General features: G+C 40.4%; 1 long non-coding RNA gene across 1 annotated transcript; it reads left to right on the top strand.

The window, feature by feature from the left end:
• The first annotated feature begins 762 nt into the window (after positions 1-762).
• Positions 763-10,820, top strand: LOC140845509 (uncharacterized). Its single transcript, XR_012124327.1, has 2 exons — positions 763-3,609; positions 4,369-10,820. It is a non-coding gene; the product is annotated as an uncharacterized lncRNA (long non-coding RNA).
• The last annotated feature ends 10,340 nt before the right edge of the window (positions 10,821-21,160 follow it).

Below are 21,160 nucleotides of genomic sequence, written 5' to 3'. Positions count from 1 at the left end.
TAAAACATGAGGCTACCACTAAACAAGGGGGGTTTTCATCCTACGTTTTCTCTTAGATCCCGCTGACCTCTCGAGTCACTGCGTGAGAAGACACTCCACAGTCTAACATTTGTGTCGTGCTAGCAGCCAAATATTACACATGCTTTTCTTCTGTACTAATCATCAGGTTTCTCTGAAATGTTGTGAAACTGAAGTTGTAGAGAAAATTAAGCAATAAACCTCAAAGGTATTTTAAAAAGGAGGGACGCATCACTCCTGAAATCTTGGGAGAAAGATAGCCTCTTTTCTCTCCCTTTGCCTGGAGTATTCAAATGTTTGTGAAGGAATGATTGCAAGGAGGGCAAATATCAGGACAAATAAAACTATTCTTTCTCTGTTCTTCTACTGCCAGGACCTATTACAAGGGATCTACCATTTACCTGTATTGTTAATGTGAGGACTGGGGTTTAAGATATTCCTTCACCATTTTGACATATCTTTGGTCTGACCATTTTGATTATTTTAAAAGAAACATGAAGGCACCTTAAAAATGAAGTTTAATATAAAGTAAGATTGTCTCTGAAGTCAGAAATTGGCTTTTAATTTTGTGGGTGTCAGGTTGTTTTCTTACTGGTACATGCCCCTCTGTCATCCCAGCTGAGACTGGACCAGGATGACAGTGGAGAGATTTCAGGAATTAGCACTAATTTAGAAGTCTCTGATGGTTGGAAATTGGGATCAAGTAGTTAGCGGCAATGGGGGTGGGCGGGGGGGGGGGGCGATCAGTCTTTGAAGTCAGATAATCCAGCTGTACCGCTATGAGCTCTGTGACTTGAAGAAAGTTACTTATCTCTCTGCTTCCTGGTTATCTTTGAAATGAGGATAATAACAACATCTCCTGCATAGGTTTGTGGGGATTAAGGGAGATTATGTGTGTAAGGCCTTTTGTATAGTCTAACACATGACGCTTAATGGATGTTGACTCTTTCTGGAAAACTCTAGTAGTCGTGTTTACACCATCTTACCCTCCAGTGAACTAGGCTTTCAGAGCCAGTCAACAGAGAATTGCTCATTCTTTTGTTCATAATCAGCAAAACAATGCCATCGTCACAGTGTCAGAAGGCTGCTCCCTAGTCTGTGGCCAGCAAATCTGCTTTCTATCAGTAGAAATCTCAGTTACTTAGAAGTTTTGGCTCAAGAAAAGATAAAAATCTATGATTGGGCACATTCAGAAAAATAGTTTTACTCTACATTGGCTTGAGTTATTATCATCAGAATATCTTCTTTCTTCAATCTCCCCATTTTCCATCAACAAAATCTTAGATAAAAACAAAGAAAATCTGCACATTTCCATCTCCTACTGGCAGATTGCTTTACCCTCCCATTCCCAGCTGTCAATGGTACCCCAAATTTGTTTTTGTGTTTCATATGGCTACAGAAAAAGGAATCATGTAGAATGGAACCTATTTTGAAAATGCTCACGAAAGGAACTCTTAAATAAATATAAAATTGATAGATTGTGTTACCTTTGTAGAAGCTGAATAGGACTGTCCTTGTCTTATTATATAATATATATTATACATTCCAAATATACAAATCCAACAATCTGTTTGGTAGGTCTTGGAAGAAACAGGGAAGGAGAAAGGGAGGGACAGAGGGACCTGGCAGACAGTTGAGAGGGTTGGCTGTCCCTTGGTCTGCTGAGTTGTGCCTACCTTTCAATCATCTGGGCACGTGCAGTGTATGATCTGGACTATGTGCATGCAGACCAACAGTTGCTTAGCTAATACGGACACATAGTTGTGAAGGGACACGTAGGACTTTTCGTGACTAGAGTCCATTTCTGATTGCCCGAGAGTTGTGGACTGAGGTGGGACTTTGGCTTCACTTCTTACGGTGAATTTCCCAGCCCCTGTCGATGTGAGCCGCTGTGTCTGCCTCCCTCCTCTGCTAGGGGGGGCCATACAAATGTGTGGAGATTCAGCCACAATCAAATAAAAATTGGCATAATAAGCAGTCCGTACAATTCAGCGTAGCAGACTGCAAATTCCCAAAGGACAGATATATATCTTTCTCTCCTTTCTCTTTATAGCAAAGCTCAGTTCTGCTTGTGTCCTGGTTCACAGTTGCATTTTGTTACATAATTGTTTGTCTTCCAGGATCTGTCACCCCATTAGCTTGAACACCTAATGACCCTCAAGTTTGAACTTACTCATCTGTTCATTTCCTAGGACATAATCTGTCTAATTCCTGGGAAAGAGGAAGATAATCATGGTGGACTGACTAAACTGGCATTTTATATTATTTGTGCTCATGGAAACGTCAAGGATAGACAAGGGTTGGCCATGGGCATTCAGACCAGATGAGCAATTGAAACGAAGGAACAAACTAGAACTCGATTTTTGGAGAAGAAAAGAATTAAACCAGGTCCTTTCAAGGTTTGCTTCTCTTCTTCTCTTAGGGCATTTAACTAAAGGGGAGAACATATAAGCTCATCATGTTTCAAATACTGGATTTTACTTGGAAGTATTGCGTTTTCCAGATTTCTCTTCATTGAAGGAATGCCACTGAAATCCCCTTAGGGGTTTTTCTTGCCAATGGGTTTCGGCCCCGGGCAAGTTCCCTATGGATTCAATGTGACCAAAGAAAATGACCGCAGAACGTTCTTGGGGTGAAAGGGTTATACCCAACTTTATTTCCAGGTGGCAGGTCAGTCACTAGAATCTCATTCACTCAGAGCGAGTCTGCGTGCAGCAAGCCAGTCTCTGCCTCTGGGCCCCTCTGCCCACACAGCTGTCCCAGTCTCTGTCCTCGGCGCTGCCACCACTCCAGCCTCTGCTCTGCTCTCCTGCAGCCTTGCAGCCCTGCCACTGTGTCACACCCAGAGCACTGGGTGGAGCTCTTTTTATAGAGTCAACAGCCATGTATTGCCCACAGGTGTGCAGTGAGCCAGTCAACCAGGGCCAGGTGAGAATCCTGGCTACAGGAACTCTCATTTTATCCACAAGGGTATTCAATGATGTTAATTGAATTATACTCTTTAGACAGCATAAAATATAAATGCCAGAGTGTGAGATTTGGTTTGTGTATTAATTAGTTAATTTTAGTTAATGCTCTCCCTTATACTCCTTACTTGATACTTAGTTCTGGGTTCTTAAATCATGAGGATGGATTCCTCCTCCAGATCCAGTCCCAGGGTCACCCTCTGGTACTCTCCTAGGTCTTCCTCAGGACAGAATTACTTGGTCTCTCCTGGTTTTCTATGGCAGTGACTCATCCTGTTAGTTTGATGTTTGGACCTCCAGCTTGAACTCTGAACCTTTCTAAAGCAGGGTCTGTCTATCTCACATGGTAGGTAGTAGAGCAAATGTTATTGAAGTAACTAGATGGCAAAATTAATGACTCTGCAGTCTGAAAAATATGAGAGAAAGATATTAAAATTTTCTGTGAAGTAATGATTTTATATTACTTTTTTTGCAGGCTACTACATACTGAATTTCATTACATTGGCTCTCATTCTGAGAAAACATTGTACCAGGTGTCAGAACTCACCCATATTTATAGGAAGAATAAACCTTGGCCATCAACAACAGCTTCTTTGGTTACAGGATTACAGTAACTGCTGAGAATGTAAGCACTCCACTCTTAGAAATCTACAGAGGGCTCATTTAAGACTCACATGGGCAGTTTCAAATTAGGCATAGAAAAATTAATAGTGGGGAATAGGGGCAAAGGAATGTTTCTATAAACTTAGGCAAGATGTATGTATTTTATATGAAGTTTGTTGGAAGGAGAGTAACTTGGACCTGAGAAAACCGAAGTGTGTAAATACTAAGGCTGTTGACTAGCAATGAAATATTTCTAAGAACCTTCACCTTGAGGGTGTGAGTGATGGAGCTACTGAGAACGTTGTTGCTGTGTTTTAGAAACAACAAACAGCACTGCTGATATCATCTGAGACATGAACATCGAGTCTTAAAATAATGTTGCCCTTTGCTCATTGCCGCCCTGGGCTCACCTGTGCGATTCTATTTTATTGATGTATGAGAACAAGCAGAAATTCTCCTTCAGGAAACTATATTCCAAAAAGACAAAAAGCAGGAGACATTCAACTATGATGCAATTCAACAACAAACAGATTAAAAGGAAGAATTATCAGCTAATTCAATACAGAAACCCCTCTGTGAATTGCAGTTAATGATGATGAAGATTGCTGGGCTTTTGGGGGGTTGCTTTTCCCCAGTGAATATATCTGGGGACTCTTTTCAAAAGCACTCTTGTAGAATTATCTGAAAATGTGGACTAGACTTAGTATATGGGAAATGGGCGATGGGAAATACCTGGTGCTCCCCTATGATAATACTTTGCTTCTGTCTTTCCTTCTTGTAGGGGCAACACTCGTCCTGAGTGCCCCAGAAGTCCTTCTCCCCTGCTCTGGGTGCCTGCCTGCCTCCTGCCCTTTTCACTTTTATTCTCTGACTTTGGCCTCATATGCTGCTCTTTGGCCTTTAGGTTTTCCTGGTGCAGCTCAAACCACCCTCACCCCTGTTGCCCAGATTCGCTCTCTATGCTCATCTTCCACCCTGTGATTCCTGTGATGGGAGAAAATACAGTGCATTTATTTGACAGTTGGAAGAATAAACAACAAATAATCCGGCCCATGCAGCTCCACATACGTAGGCTTTCAATGTGTTCTTTTGAACAGCGTGGGGAGATAAAAACTTTGGCAAGGAGACTAAGAATAGAGCTGGGCGGTCATCTGATGGCTCTTCTTAGTTCAGGGAAGAATGGCTGTGCCTTTGTTGAGCCTTTCTGCTGCTTGTTTTCCATTGCATTGGCTTCTGCTCTTTTATTTTCTCCTTCTATTTCCTTGGGGTTTATCCTGTCCTTCTGCTTGTTTTCAAACTTCTTATATCCGGCGCATACTGCAACCCCGATATGTCTGTGACGTGACACACCGAGAGTTTACGTACTCCTCATGCCAAGCGCACTGTGTGTTCCACACTGGACAGCACTCCAGGGTGGTCCTCCTCCAGCTGGGGACTCAGAGACCCAGGCCGCTCCTGTCTCATGGTTTCTGCAGCTGGGGCTCCAAGCTCACCCCAGCCTTCTCCATCTGCTTGGCTGCATGTGGGACTTGGGACAGTGAGACTGCACAGTTAACTTGGCCCATGAATGACAGTCATGGCACATTAACTGAAAAGGATATGGGGAAAGGGGAGTTGGTCAGGACTGATGGACTCTGCCCTGTTTCCTAAGTTGGATAGGTAGCTCATAATATAATTTTTCTTTTCTAATATTGACATTTAAGACTGTAAATTTCCCTTGAAACATTACTTGTGCTGTATTTTACCAGGTTTGTTATGTAGTTTTTAATTAGCATTCAATTCCAACCAATTTTTAATTTCCATTATTATTTGCTCTTTGGTCCATGTATCATTTTGAATTTTTATGTTTTTATGACACGATGTCTTATACAAGACAATAAAAGGGCCAACTATAAAAGAGAAGATTTAAATTCAACTGTAAGAACATCAAAAGACTCTATAAGGAAAGTTGTACAAATTGAGAGAAGATAACAAATCATAAGGTTTAGCATACATTAGTTATAATTCTTAACAATTGGTTAGAGAAAGACAGATCAGTCTGAAAATGAGCAAAAGAGAATTTTACAAAAGGGAATGCAAATGGTTTATGTGTACATGAAAAGATACTTATTAATGTCATCAGGGAAATCAAAATTGGAACCACAGTGAGATAGTACTCTATACCTAAATGGTTGTAAAAAAGAAGTAACTAGAAAATACGTGGACGATGTCCTATGAGGATCAGTGGGACCTTGTAAGCATTGCTGGTGTGAAGTTAAATATTTATATACTGTGTGACTAGCAATTTCATTCCTGGGTATATATTCTGGAGAATAAAATGATAACTACCTGAGAGGTAAATGCTACAATGTCAACGACTGATCCCTTACAAGCTGTCCCAGAAAAGGAGCTGGGATCTTGCAGAGCTCCATGGAAATCGGCTGTGACCATTACTTAGGGCAATAAAATTTCAGCAAATGCAAGGCTTAGGTCCTGATTTCCTGGGTGTTACCAGGGGAGGGATGGTCTAGTTCCCTGCCATGGATGCAAATGAGGGAAATCCTGCTGCTAGTTGGCAGTGCCACTCAGCTGCAAAGACAACCCGTTAGATGCCAGGGAGGGCCTGGTGTTCCCTTAATGGTGCAGCTTCAAAACCCTGCAAGGTTGAGGGACTTTTCCTAGAATCTGGGTAGGGCTCTGTCAGATGTCTGTCTACTGCCCTAGATGACATTGACAACAGGGGACCTGAACTCCTGCTTATTCTGAGTGTTCCCAGGAGCCCTGTTTGTGCTGGTTGGCCATCTGCCTTTGTTTGCATAACACAACTTAATGTCCATCAACAAAATCATGTTTACATTGTGTTTATTCTTACAATGCAATAATTTACAGCAAGTGCAAATGAATGAATTATAGCTGTTCACAGCAAAGAGATGAATTTCATTAACATAATGTCGAGTGGAAAAAGCTCCAAAATTCATGTAGTGTAACACTCTAAGTAACATTCTAAAACAGGCAAATTTCAAGAAAATATTCTTTAGACACAACATAGAAGTGAAGAGTGAAAAGAAAGGGAAGAATAAACACCAAGTTCAGGACGCTGGTGACCTCCTGTGGGGTAGCCAGGAAGGAACCGACAGGTGGGTGTAATGCAATGGATCGGTGTATTAGCCTGTTTTTTGCTGAAGTCAGAGATAAATGTCTTGATGCTTTACTTGGTAGGTAAAAACTAAGACAAGAGAGTGGACAAAAAGAAGAAGTGAAATGACACAAAGTGATACAGGCTGAATTGTATCCCCCAGATTCATATGTCAAAGTCCTAATCCCCATACCTCAGAACAGTGCCGTATTTGGAGATAAGGTCTTTAAAGAAGTAATGAGGTCTTTAGAATGGGCCCTGATCCAATATGACTGGTGTCCTTATAAGAGGAAATTTGGGCACAGACATGTGTGTGCCCAGAAGGGGTACCCAGTAAAGGCACGGGGAGAAGCAGCCATCTATCTACATGCCAGGTCGAGAGGCATCAGACAATACCCACCCTGCAGATGCCTTGAGCTCAGACTTCTGCACTCCAGAACTGTGAGAAATAAATTTCCCTGTGTAAGCCCCCCAGTGCGTGGTACTTTGTTACGCAGCCTGAGCAGGCTAACACACAAAGTGTGCACAGCTGTATCGGCTACTGCTTCACGATGGGCCATGAAGGGACAGTGGGTCCCGGGCAGTTGTGTCCTGCTCAGTGGGGTTTCTCTGGGAAGCTGGAAGTAGGGAGGATGAAGAGAGAATTTGTCTTTCAGGGCCCTCATTTCCTGTCTCCCATTGATCAGTTTTGCCCATGGGAAGTCAAAGTCCCTGTACTTTGAGGGTGTGTCACTGTTCTCTGGAGGCTGCTCAAGATGCCTGAGTCCGTGCCGTGCTGTGTGGCCTTCCATCTGAGTCCGTAAAGGGCAGGAAGGGCTGGGAAACTGGATGTGCAGGTATTGGCCTGGCTGTGTGGTTGCCAGTCAAGGTGATACCCTGCCCTGATCAGCCTGAGATGGGAACAAAGTGGGTCAGGTGCGTGGGTCAGGCCTGGGCAGGGGCTGAGGCATCTGAGACCCGGGTCGTGCTGAGGGGCCGGGCGGAAGCACACGAGATTCGTGTAGCATCAGTAGTATTCTAGTTCTACGTTAGGGTAGTGGGTATGGGGTATTCATTTTATCATTTTTAAAATGAAATTAAAAAAGTAAGAGAAGGACAAGCATAGCTAACCAATAATGATGATGATGATGATGATGAAGTACAAAGAACCAAAGATTTAATTATGATCAATTCTGTGTTCCTGAATTTTTCTGTACAAAAGAGATTAGCAGTTGAAATGCAGAACTTTTCAGTTCTGTGAATCCCTTAGTCTTCCTTACATCTAAGAACTTAACTATTCTGAAAAACTAATTTACACCTATCTGGGGGAGAGAAAAAAATCAAATCTCCCATTAAAATGCAACTGTTATATCTCCGATGACCAGTTTTAATCATAAGCCATTATTTCAGATGTTAAAATAAAAATAATGTACAATACATTGATAGAGAATTTTATCTTTAAATAAGGCCTAATTAAACAATTAAATATGTGTTTCTAATTTCCAAGGTTTGCCAGTTTCTTGCATTTCCTCAAAAGAACTGTTGCATATGCATGTTCATATCCCTTGTGAATTATGCACATGGCTACAGCATGCAGCTATCATGTATCCTTAACTTGACAAACATTCCTGCTTTTCTTAACATTCCTTTCTCATTGCCTCAATTAAATAATGTACACAGAAAACATCTTTCTCTAATTATCTTTGCAACAATGCCTCAATTATTTTATTAATTGTATAAAGTCATGTCCCCTGTGGTTGGCTTGTTCTTTTCCTTTGTAATTCACTTTTCATGTGGAAAAGAGTGAAATGTTTGATGCATTGGTAGGAAGGCTAAAAAAGTCAGTCACGCACAGTACGGTCCTGGTCATTGCAGGAAACATCACTTTCAAAAGGGGACAAGGATGACAGACTCATAAACAGGTTATTTACAAAAGTGTCAGCAGATGCAGACTTCACAAGGGATGGTGAAGCATCTCAGGATTAGCAAGGAGGACTGAGGTTAGGGGATGGAGAGGTCCCTGGCACCCTAGGAAAATCCACTTGGAGAGGGGAGGGGATGCCCATGAAGAGGTCTTTGGTAGAAGATCACTGCCATGTGGAGGAGGGAAGAAGGGAGAAAGGGAGGGAGGAAGGGAGGGAGAGGGAATACATGTAGTGACCTTTCTCTCCTTTCGTCAGTCCTGCTCCATTGATCGACCCAACCAGAAGCCAGAGGGCGGAAGAGCCCTGTTGGCAGGGTGTCCATGGAGGGCAACTTCATGTAGCCCAAAGCAGGCATCTTTGTGGGGAGTGAGGAGTAGATCTGAAGCACCCTCCCAGGGCAACTACTACAGCAGGAAACACATCTATAATAATTCTTTTTTTTTTTAAATTGAAGTATCATCGATATACAATCTTATATTGGATTCAAGAATACAACATGATGGTTCACAGTTACCCACTTTATTAAATCCTCACCCCAACTAGTGTAGTTACTATATGTTCAGATATTACAGAATCATCAGCTGTATGACGCTGTACACCATCTCTGTGACCGAGTTGTATTATGATTGAGAATTTTTGTGCCCCTTTATCCCTTACGCTACCCACTCCGCAGTCCCTCCTTCCCCCATGGTAACCACCAGTCACTTCTCTGTGTCTCTGAGTCTACTGCTCTTTTGTTCATTATGTTTTGTTTTGTTTTTATATTCCACAAGTAAGTGAAATCATATGGTATTTGTCTTTCTCTGCCTGGCTTGTTTCATTTAACGTAATATCTTCCAGGTCCATCCATGTTGTCACAAATAGCAGGATTTATTTCCTTTTTCATGGCTGAGTGATATTCCATCATGTATATGCACCACATCTTCTTTATCCATTCATCTATTTTTGGCACTTAGGTTGCTTCCATATCTTGGCTATTATAAATAATGCAGCAATAAACATAGGGATGCATATATCTTTTTGAATTAGGGATTTTATTTTCTTTAGGTAAATTCCTAGAAGTAGAATTACTGGGTTGCATGGTATTTCTATTTTTAGTATTTTGAGGAACCTCCATACTGCTTTCTATAGTGGCTGTACCAATTTACATTCCCACCAACAGTGCAGGAGGGTTCCCTTTTTTCCACATCCTTGCCAACACTGGTTATTTCTTGTCTTTTGGATAGTGGTCATTTTGACTGGCATGAGGTGATATCTCACTGGTTTTGATTTGCATTTCCCTGATGATTTGTGACGTGGAGCATGTTTTCATGTGCCTGTGACCATCTGTATTGCTTCTTTGGAGAAATGTCTATTCAGGTCCTCTGCCCATGTTTTAATTGGGTTGTTTGTTTTTTGTTGTTGACTCATATGAGTTCTTTATGTACATTGGATGTTAACCCCTTGTCAGATAAATCATTTACGAATACATTCTCCCATCCTGTAGGTTGCTGTTTTTTCTGCTGATGGTGTCCTTTGCTGTACAGTAGCTTTTTAGTTTGATGTAGTCCCACTTGTTCATTTTTTATTTTGTTTCCCTTGCCCAAGGAGATGTGTCCAGTAAAATATCGCTCGTACTTAAGTTCAAAAGATTTTTGCATATGTTTTCTTCTAAGAGTTTTATGGTTTCATGTCTACCATTTAGGTCTTTAATCCATTTCAAATTTACTTTTGTGTATGGAATTATACAGTAATCCAGTTTCATTCTGTTGCTGAGAAATGCAGGATGTAGATTTCCCTCTAATGTGTATGTATGTGTGTGTGTATGTGTGTGTATATATATATATATATCACACAATGATTCTGATATGTAGCAGTTTTATCATTTAAAAAATTTGTTTCGTTTTTATTTCAAATTTCACAAAAAATTTCAATGTGGGCTTTTTTATGACATTGTCATTAATGTATTATTTTGTTGTGATCAGGGTAATTTTGTTTGTAATATTTCTACTTTATTAAACTTATTGTTCATTTTTTATTTTGTTTCCTTTGCCCGAGGAGATCAGTCCAGAAAAAAATTGCCCATGGTTGTATTCAAGAGATGTTTGCCTAAGTTCTCTCCTAAGAGTTTTATTGTTTCTTGTCTTACATTTAGGTCTTTAATCCATTTTGAGTATACTTTGGTGTATGCTAAGAAAAGAAACACAAATGGAATAAAGTACCTTGCTCTCCCTGTTTTGATAATTGCCATATTTATTTGGAGCCTTTTTCTCTTTTTCCTTTGACACTATAGGTTTTGATAACTGAATCCCATTCAAAAGTGAAAAGCTCCACAGGGGAAACCTATCTTTGGAGTTTGGGGAATGTCTGTTGTTATTTTGATCTTAGGGACTGACAGATAGAAGGGTGATATAAGAAACCTGACTCCTTGTCAGGGAGGAGGGGCAAAGGAATGCTAATAATGCAAAGGAATGCTAATAATTTTGTATGAGTCTTTGTCTTTGTGTAAGCCGTAGTGCTTTAAAATTGCTTTTAAATGGACTGTTTTAGGGTTGTTAATCCATAATGTAGAAAAATGTCTCTAGCAATCCCATATGATCTCACTTATATGTGGAATATGAAAACAAACCCACACATAAAGTCAAGTTCATTGATGCTGAGAACTGAATGGTGTTTGCCAGAGGTGGGCGGGTTGGGCAAAATTGGTGAAGGGGGTCAAAAGGTACAATTTCTAGTTATAAAATAAGTAAGTCCTGGAGGTGTCATGCAAGCCCAGTGACTATAATTACTAATACCATATTGTGTATCTGAAAGTTGCTGAGAGAGCAGCTCTTAAAAGTCTCATCATGAGAAAAAAATTGTTGTTAACTATGTGTGGTGATGGATGTTAACTAGACGTAGTGTGGTGATCACTCCACAATACATACAAATATTGAATCATTATGTTGTATGCGTCAAACTAACATAATGTTATGCATCAGTTATATATCAATGAAAAAGAAATTTGTTTAGGAACTTTAGATATTTCAAGATGGAGTGGAGTAAGTGCTGTATAAACCTGGCTGCTTTTGCGCTGTGCCTTGTCCTTGTCTGAGAATTCTGAGTGATTGGAGGGACCAGTAAGAGAAGGAGAAGGGAAGTTGACCCATGGAAACAGGTAAAGAAAATTGGGGGAGTCTTTAGTTTGATGGCATATAAGTATTTTTTTCTTCCCCAAGAAAAGAAGAAAGTTTCTAGGATACCTATCTGCTTGAAGATCATTTGAAAAGCTATTTCTTCTGTCATTCCTACTCTCCTTTCTCCAGGAAGTTCTCTGTCACCAGGATAGTTGTTCCTACTCTAAAGGTGGCGGTGGGGCCCTGGATACACCCCTTATGCCTGATCCCCAAGGGCTGAGATCTGCTGCGGTCGCTGTTATGTCATAAAATTGCAATACTGGCAGGATGAAGGACCTAAAATGTGAGAGCAATGCCTGAGCAGGCTTACAGTGTTGGTTGGACGTGGGGAAGATTTGGACAGAATGAGGCTCCTAACACATAAGATTTGGAGGGAGAAACATTCCTAGGGCCAGATGCTTGTCTACCAAAGGTATGCTGTTTCCAGAAAAGTAGGGACTCAGTCGAGGTAGAAGGGCAACAGTAAGGAAGAGACCTTCTAGCTAAATTCCTGTATCACTGGATTTTACCTCTTATTGCAAGTTTATCGAGGGAAGGGGATATCCTGAGGACACATCCCTAGGCCTAAGAGGTTTCCTACAACGACTAGAGGTCTGTTAGCTCTCTGAGAAGATCTTAGCTTTTTTGAACATCTCCTGGAAGTCCAGAATATCTGGCACATTCTGGTGGCAGTTTCTTTAATAAACGTCTCTTGAATTTGATTATTCAGGAGGAGGAGAGGGCTTAGAAAATATCACTTGGCAATGATGCACCTTGTGGAAAAATCCACTAGTTCTTCAGGGGTTTGGCAACTAAACAAAGATTTATACAAATATTTTTAAACCACTGCTTGTTGAACTTTGCCAGATTTCTGGCTCACTAACCTAGCGGTGACAAGGCTAACATTGTTTTATAATTAGACTTATGGCTTTCTACCTCCTTAGAAGATTATAAGGAAATTCCAGAAACTCTGTGGGTGCTATCATATCAAGCATTCCAAAAAGCAAAGCAAAGTAAAACAAATCGTAGTCTGTAGTCTGCCATTATTTTATGAGGACAGTTACTGTCAGAAGTTGAGGGCCAAGAAAATTTTTCATTGAGTGGAGCTTATTACTTCATGGAAAATAACTAACCCAAAAGACTCTCAGGAGGAATACTTAGGAACCTTTGAATCTGAATAACAACTTTTCTGCCACAATGCCATTGTTTCTGTGCATTCTGCTGCTCCTTACCTGCAATTTCAATTTTAGACTTTCAAAATATACGAAAGGTGGCAGGCCTCATAGCTATGGGATTTCTTGCAAAAATGTGAAATCTTTGGCACAGGAGACATAAAAGCTTACTATCTACTCTTTACTCACACATTGAAGTAGTTCACAAACTATCAAGCTTCAGGTTTGGGGGATCTTTGGTTTTATACCCCTTTCAAAGGAAAAAATGTTTGCCAGGCATAGTAGGCAGCCTACAGGAAGACCTCCAGTGATGTTCACCTCCCTGTGTAATCACTGGGAGTCCAGTGGTGATCTTGTAGAAATGACAACGTATGTCTCTGAGGTAGGTTGTAGAAGATGTTGAGGCTTCCACGTTGCTCTCTCCTGGACCACTCAAGCTAGGGGAAGCCAGCTGCCATGTCATGAGGACACTCAAGCAGTCCTATGGAGAAATGGAGGTTTGCTACATCACTCAGCAGTGGCTTGCTAGCCATGTAAGGGAGCACCTTGGAAGCAGATCCCCCACCCAGTCAGGTCTTCAAATGACCGAAGCCCAGCCATTATCCTGGCAGTACCTTCATATGAGGTCCGTAGCCACAAGCTGACCATCCCCTAATTTCTGACTAATAGAACCTGATTGAGAAAATAAATTTTTATGGCTTTTTTGAACTGTTAAATTTTAGGAGATTTCTAATACAGCAATAACTAATAAGCGGTGATTGTTAACCAGTAATCAGATTAGCCATTAAAAATGATCAGAATAGGATGAGGCAAAAACTCAGATAATAATGAGTTTCTTCACTACATAATTTTTGCCAGGGTTTAGGAAATCAAGGTGATACAAAGAGCTTGGGTCTGGGGAGACTGATTGTTAACACTGCATGAGTTACAGCAGAGCATGAATGAATGAAGGGTGAGATAAGGAATGGGAGAGGGAGAGAAGATGTTTGTTTTTCAAATTCCTCCAACCTTATTAGTGACTAGGGCTCAGGAGGTAGATCTAGGTTATCAAGGACTAATCCTTAAAGAATAAAATACCAAGCAATATACATTTTTCTGAAAAATGCAGAAGTTGGACCTCAGGCTATCAAGGCTAAATTCTTATTAGGCTGTCGCTCATCACCTGCCTACTCATGATAGAAATTGAGCATACATTCCAGAATAGTTTAGAAAAAAATTTCAACTTCTTCAAGACAGAACTTCAGGTTAAGCACTACCAATTATTTGAAATTGTCATAGATAATAAAACTCATAAGGGGTAATAGTGCTTGAAGTAGGATTTGTTGTAATCTTTCCTTAGAATATAGCAAGGACAGGAGATGTTATTGCAAGACCAGAGGAAGGCAAGAATTATGAAACCACAGACTTCCACTCACAGCGATTTGGGCTAGTAGGTCCTAAAAAGGACCCTTCTGTTATATTACAACTAAATGACAGTGAAGAGACTTCATAAGGCAGTGCTGGATTTGTAAGAATGTACGAGGCCTCCAACGGTGAGTCGAGAAGAAGTCGGAGATGGACAGGAAATCTTCCCGAGGGCAATTCCTCCATCAGCCCGGGATGTGTGGCCTCAACCTTGGCCTCCCAACACAAAGTCTCACCTATTAGGACTCAAAGGAGCCAAGAGGTTCCCAAGCAGTCTGCTAACTCAGCAGATGCAAACACACATCCTCTTGGCAAGAGGCTCAGGGGAAGGGAAGGAGATGGGATCCAGCAGGAACACACAGGGAGCTCCAAGGGCATTGCACTGTTCTAGTTCTTCGGTGAGGCATGGAGTGTGTTTGTACTTACATACATATGTGTAGCACTTTTATTTCAGCCATAAAAATAAATAAATAAAGCAACATAATCTGCCTTCCTTACCTGTCCCCACAAAAAAAGAACCCAGACAACATATTTAGGGGCTCAGGCAGGTGAGATCAGGTGTAGGATTTGAGTTACCTGGCTCAAACTGCTGAGCTCTAAAGCAACCTGCTGTCCTGACTACCTCCCTTCGGGGAAAATAGACCCCAGGGTCTGGGGAGGGGCAGGAGTGGGTATATGATAGGGCTCCCTAACTGAGAGTAAAGATCTGGAAAACTGCTGGGAAAGAAAAAGTTTGTAGGAATGAGATGGATTTGAATGGAAACCGGAGGTGGGGAACAGAGGGAGCTTGAGTGGGTAACACTGGGGAATGTCCTATGAACTCTTTCCAGTACCCTTTGCTTGATAGATAGGTTCTCATTTCTCCACAGTTCTCAGGAGAGGTTGCCTGTTTTGTTCTGTTGCCTGACCAAGGCTAGTCAGAAGCCTTGTTTATTCATCTGCACCTTCTTGTCCATTAAAAGAAATGTTCTGATTTTGTGAGTCAGCCTCTACAGCTCTGACTTCCTAGTTCTTTGCATTTTTAACTCTGTTCTTTCTCATGAATGCTGCTAGATTATGTAGTTCTGAGACCAGAATTTTTACATCACTTTGAAAATAGATTTCTGTAAATTGCCTTTCAGTCTCATACCTTGCTAATGAGAATGCAAAATGAAACTACTCCAATAGAGGACAAATTGGCAGTATTTAGCATAATTATACCTGCATTTACCCTTTGATCCAGCAACCACACGTCTGAGAATTTATCCCAAAGTTACAACTGGTAAAAATACAAAATGAAGCACATATGCACCATGACATTCACTGCAGCCTTATTTATAATAGATAATGATAGTAGAAATAATAGTAACGTCCATCAAAATGTGATGACATTCGACATGGCTCAACATGATTTTCAACAATGGTTAAAGAAACACCTGCGCATGAGCAGAATGTAGGGCTGTAAAGCTGCAGGAGGGATGACGTTCTCTCTTTACCACTAGAGTGTCATCTCCTGATAAATTAAGTCTCCTGAAACATTAAATATATGAAAACAAAGTATGCCTGACCCCTTTCCTCTTCACCTTTCTTTGGTGGGCAGAATTTTGCTCCTCCTTAAGACAGCAGGCAATTAATTGCCTTCTTGGGGAAAACCTTTCCTTTCCACACATTCTCACGATGGATTAGGTGCCCCACCCCTCTGCTATCAAAACACACTGTGCTCCTCCTTGTCATCACACTTCCTGAATTATGCCATACTTATCTGTCTGTGTATCTCTCAGCTAGTCCCTGCAGATAGTTCTTTGAGAATAGGGCCACAATTTGTCCATAACATACCCGATGGATCCATAAATCCTTGTTGAGAGAAGGAATGAATAAATGAAGAACATCAACTAGGTTTGAATTTTATCTGAGGTATTGACTGAGGAGAAAATTCTTTTTTAAAGAACGGCAATGACTTCAATTTACTTTTGAGAGATAACTAGGCATTAATCAGAACAAAGATACAGAGGTCCAAGTGCAGAGGGGAGAGTGCCTGGTCCGTGGTCCATTCGGTGGTGGAGGAAAGGCTTCTCAGAAGAGATGTTGTTGGAGGTGAGACCTGAAGATTCATTCACTCATTCATTCAGAACATTTTCCAGGGCACACACTATTTGATAGGCACTGTGGCAGGGACTAAGGATGTAAAGGTAGACAGTCCTTTGAGTCAGGCAACCAGAGCTTGGTGGTGGGGACTACATTCCAAGAAGGGCAGTAACTCTGGGAATATCTGGGCCGTGAGAGAGTAAGGCTCTCCAGTGAATAGCATGGACAGATAATATGTGCAAAATGTGACATGTGAGTCTAACAGTGCATGGGGAGAGAAATTCCTGCATGTGTCTTGTTTTGGAGGCTAAAACTGGCATGAAAATGGCAGCTACAGTGTGAGTATATTTCTCTTGCTATTGAGGACACCCAAAGTTTTAGAAATCTGTCTTTGAATTGCAGATAATCACCATGAAATAGTTTTGACGTAGTTACTGGAAGTTTTCTTTATATGTGAAGTAATACTGACAATTCCTAAAAAAGAGGCATTCATTTCCAGTTTAATAGTATGGATGTTAATCTGGCCAAAGGGGCAATAATACTAAGACCATTCATTCATTTTTTTTTCTTCTAGGGGACACATGACAGGTAGGCAGGAGGTGACGTTGCCTTGGGAATTTTCATCAAAAGCATACATTTCAGTGCTTTGAGCAAAGAGGTCAAAACCCTGGAATTCATGTCCCCATTTCAAATAGAGTAGATAGTCCTGGGTTTCCACAGTAATGCAGGACCTTAAATATGACAATACAAGCTGACACTTTGCAAAGTAATGTTAATAGTGAGTGGGCAAAGTTACAGTTCTTCTGAGAACCTTAAAACTTTTTTGTCAAAACATCAAATGCTGTCTTTCTGTCAGTTATAAATGTATAGGGAAATGAAAAAAATAGTGAAACAGATCTGTACCATGTAATTAAAAATGTTAGAAGCAATGTGGGTCAAATTGTTATGTCTCTTTTAAAAGAACTTATCAAGGAGAGTTTATGCAAGGCTTGTGTTCTTCCTGTCTTTTCTATGTCCTGGAGGATTGTCATACTCCTTTCTAAGTTGGAGTCAGCATCCAATACTGTATCCTTTGTGCTCTAATGAGGAATGTCTCTCAGAGTTCTTCAACGTGATTTTAGTTTTTTTGCCCACATCACTTCCTGTGGGACACCAGGTTTTGGGTCACAACTACATTCCTCACTATATGGTTAACTTTACCTTCAGTGATCCTCTGGCAGCACATCTGGAGTTTCAGGACAGAGGCAGTATCCATATTCCCAAGGTCAGCTGCCTCTCCTGTGACTCCATTTACATTTGATTGGAAATTTACTTCCAGCCTTGCTACTTTTTGTTTCTTTGCTGTACTTTAATTTTATGCTTTGATTGTCCATTTTTGCACTTACTTTGCTGGCTATGGACCGAACAGCAGATGTACAGTGACCGATTGCTGGTAGACTATGGAAGAAGTGACTGGTCACCGATCATGATGTACGTCTGCTCTTTACATAGTGATTAGGGCACTGAAAAGCTAGCAGCAAAGTTTGTGATTTATGAAATTTCTCACAATTAATATACTGTGGTAACTGCAATTTGCACCATATTATTGCATAACTCATGCCATTTAACTAAACTGTAGTAACTGAAATTCATGCATAATGGATATGGCAAAGTTACCTCTCTATAAGAAACAATATCTCAATGAGTTTAATTTCTTAATTTTTGATTATAACAGTCACACAATAAAACCACCTACATATTATCATCCTAACAGATTTTTAAGCTTATTTGCAAAAAGCTATCATTACTGACACAGCTTCTCCCTGCAAAGCTTTCTCTTTCTCTGGGTCAAAAGTTATCCCAATAGCTTTTTTCTTCCTGTGTTCTTAATTTCAAAAACTGAGGTGAAACGTAACAGCTGTGCTCTTGAATTCCACATTCAAATTTATGTTAATTTATCCCTAAGCATGCTTTGCTGTAGGTCATGGCCTTTCAGTTATAATCTTAGTTTGGACTCATTCTTTCAAACAGAGCCAGAGCCTTCAGCCTTTGTTTTCCTTCTCGCAGCGCCTGTGAGGGTCTCTCTGTAAACTCCTGTCAGGAGCAGGATGCGCAGATTCCAGAGGCAGATGCTTGGACCACCCTGCTGTTGGCCACACAGATCTGGAGAGCTCACACACTCTTTGGTGGGAACAGAGGTTGGCCGCTTGCTTGTTAGTGATGCTTGGGGTGTGCTCTGCGAGTTTATCCCTGTATCTGGTTCCTTCTCCCTCCCTCCTTGCCCTCTGGAAGGAAGTCAGAGCAGAGTAGCCTGGGGGTCATGAAAGGCAGAGAGCAGCGAGCCTTCAGGATGATACTCTGGTATTTTTTTCTCCTTGAAATGCATAACTTTTAGAGAACTAATCAACTCTGTAGGAAATGGTTAGATTGTCCCCCTAGAAAGGACATTGATCATAAAATGAAGAACTTTCTGAGAAAGAGTTCTCAGAAATTGCTGACATTAACCTGAGAGTTGTAGGGCTTTAAGTCCTGGGTATTTTTTTGCTCAACTTGCTGAGGCATGTGGTCCTTGCTGCCTCTCGGTTCTCTGGCGTATGTGTTTCTCCTGCTCCTCTGCTCTTCAGCTGATGCAGCAGGGGTACTAAATCTGACAGTTTTGGTTCTGATTTTCATTTTGTTCCTAATTATTATCAACATGTAAACAGATTCTCTACTTTACTAGGGTCTGCAAAAAATTTAAATCAGAAATGTCATGTCGAAAAAAAAAACAAAGACTCAGCCACATTGTAGCTCATTTCAATTTTTGCAGTTTTGTGGATTTCCTGGTTGCTTGGCAACCCATCTAGGACATATGTGAGGCAGTAACAGGGTAATCATTGAGAGGTCAGAGGTGAATATTTTGGGATTCAGAAATTTCCTGAAATTTCTAGAAATTTCCGGAGTTACTAGCTAGGTTTCAAACAAAATTGAGACCTGGCATCTTACCAAGAATTATAATCCAAATATGCTACAATATTATTATAAATATTTAAAAATCTCTAAATAGGCTCAAACAAGAGAAAGGCGAAAGGCAAAAGATAATGGCTAGTGCCTGTGGGAAAGGGAAAATGTACCATGTTATGACTGACACCCTGCCCATTAGTATTTTACAAGGTGTGTATTAGCAGCTCTTTATATCAGATACTTCCAAGTAGCTTAGAGAGGTTATTCTATTACTACTTTTTTCAAGAATCACATTTTCCATCCCACACTTTTAGAAGTCAGAGTAAGTATTCAATTAGAATACAGAATAAGAATCGGAATTAGGAATTAGAATATGGAATACAAATCATTTAAAGTTTTCCAAACAGGACCCCTAAGTATATCTTAAGAAACAATTGGCACATTAGTATTATAAATGGGAATACAATTAATGCAATTTATTTATACTTGGCATGATTAGAAATACTTTAGCTCCAAAGACTTTAATTTATATTTGATGCTGATGGACATAAGCAATGAAAAACAGAAAAGAAATGGTCAGAAATCCACACATCAAATGCAGACCTTATTTCTTAATTCTTTATTGCTGCTTTGTTAATTAATTACTGTAAATCTCAGCTCATATATTCAGAACACGGGAGCAGATTCCAGAAGACCTGGCTACTGGCTTTGGCTCTCCCAGTGATTTTGTGTGTTTACTCAGGATGCTCAGTCTTTGCCTGCATTTCCCCATCTGTTAGTAACACACGGTCTCTGTCAGGTCCTTAGTGGCACTAGTCTCATTTCAGTATTCACAGAGGCTGGTGGCTACCATGCTGGACTCTGCAAATCATAAAACATTTCCATTAACAAACACCAGCAGATACAAAGTCTTAAAGTATGTTTCTATGAAATACCAAACTACATAGTGCCAACAACAAAAATCAAGAATGAGATTACTTGGAATTGTTATAAAGAAAGGATGGGCAAAGATTAGTCATGCAGACAAAACAAGAAGTGGCAGTATTAATTTCAGATAAGATAAATTTCAAGGCAAAAGCATAGATAAGACAATGTCATTTTAGATAAAAGGTACAATTGAAAAGGATTAATATTAATTAATTTTGACTATCAAGATAGTAGTCAAAAGCCTAAATAAGCCCAACTACATGTACTTAAAACATATAAAACAACTTCTACTGGACATACATGGAGAAGCCAACAGATATCCAAATGTCACACAAGTTAACATACCTCCCTCAGTCTTTCACAGATCAAAGTAAATAAGGATTTAGTTAAGAATGGTGACATAATTTGAAAGTTGAATTAATAGATATCAGTTATCTATAAGGGAGAATTTGCCTTCCTTAAAAATTCATTGAACATATGCAATAATTAATCATGTACTTGGACAACAAGAATATGAATATATAAACCTATTTTATAAAACATAAGTTATACAGCTTACATTCTCTGTTTTGTATTAACCGACCTAGTGCTCTGCTTCTCTCTGTTAGGGGGCCTCTCTGTCTCCCCTTCTTTTTCCTCCTGCCCTTGATATCAACTGGTATGGAATAGATTAGTCAGGTTACTGTCAGTATGTTACGTGTTGTGTTTCTTATCTCAAAGGAACATGTACATCTGCTTTCAGGTTTTTGTATGTGACTTGGTTAGGATAGAAAACCCCAAGACAGGGACAGAAATGGGAGTTTCTGGGTTAGCGATGCTGGGCCTGACCCTTGACAAACAGGTGAATTTACAATGTGATGAAGTCCTCCTGGCAGCTACTGTCCTTCCACAGCTACACCAGGAGAAACAGGCACATCTTTTTTTTTCTATT

Source organism: Manis javanica, chromosome 13, assembly GCF_040802235.1.
Source record: "Manis javanica isolate MJ-LG chromosome 13, MJ_LKY, whole genome shotgun sequence".
Classification (NCBI taxonomy): domain Eukaryota; kingdom Metazoa; phylum Chordata; class Mammalia; order Pholidota; family Manidae; genus Manis; species Manis javanica.
The sequence above is the reverse complement of the archived record's forward strand: the minus strand, read 5'-3'. Positions and strand labels throughout refer to the sequence as shown.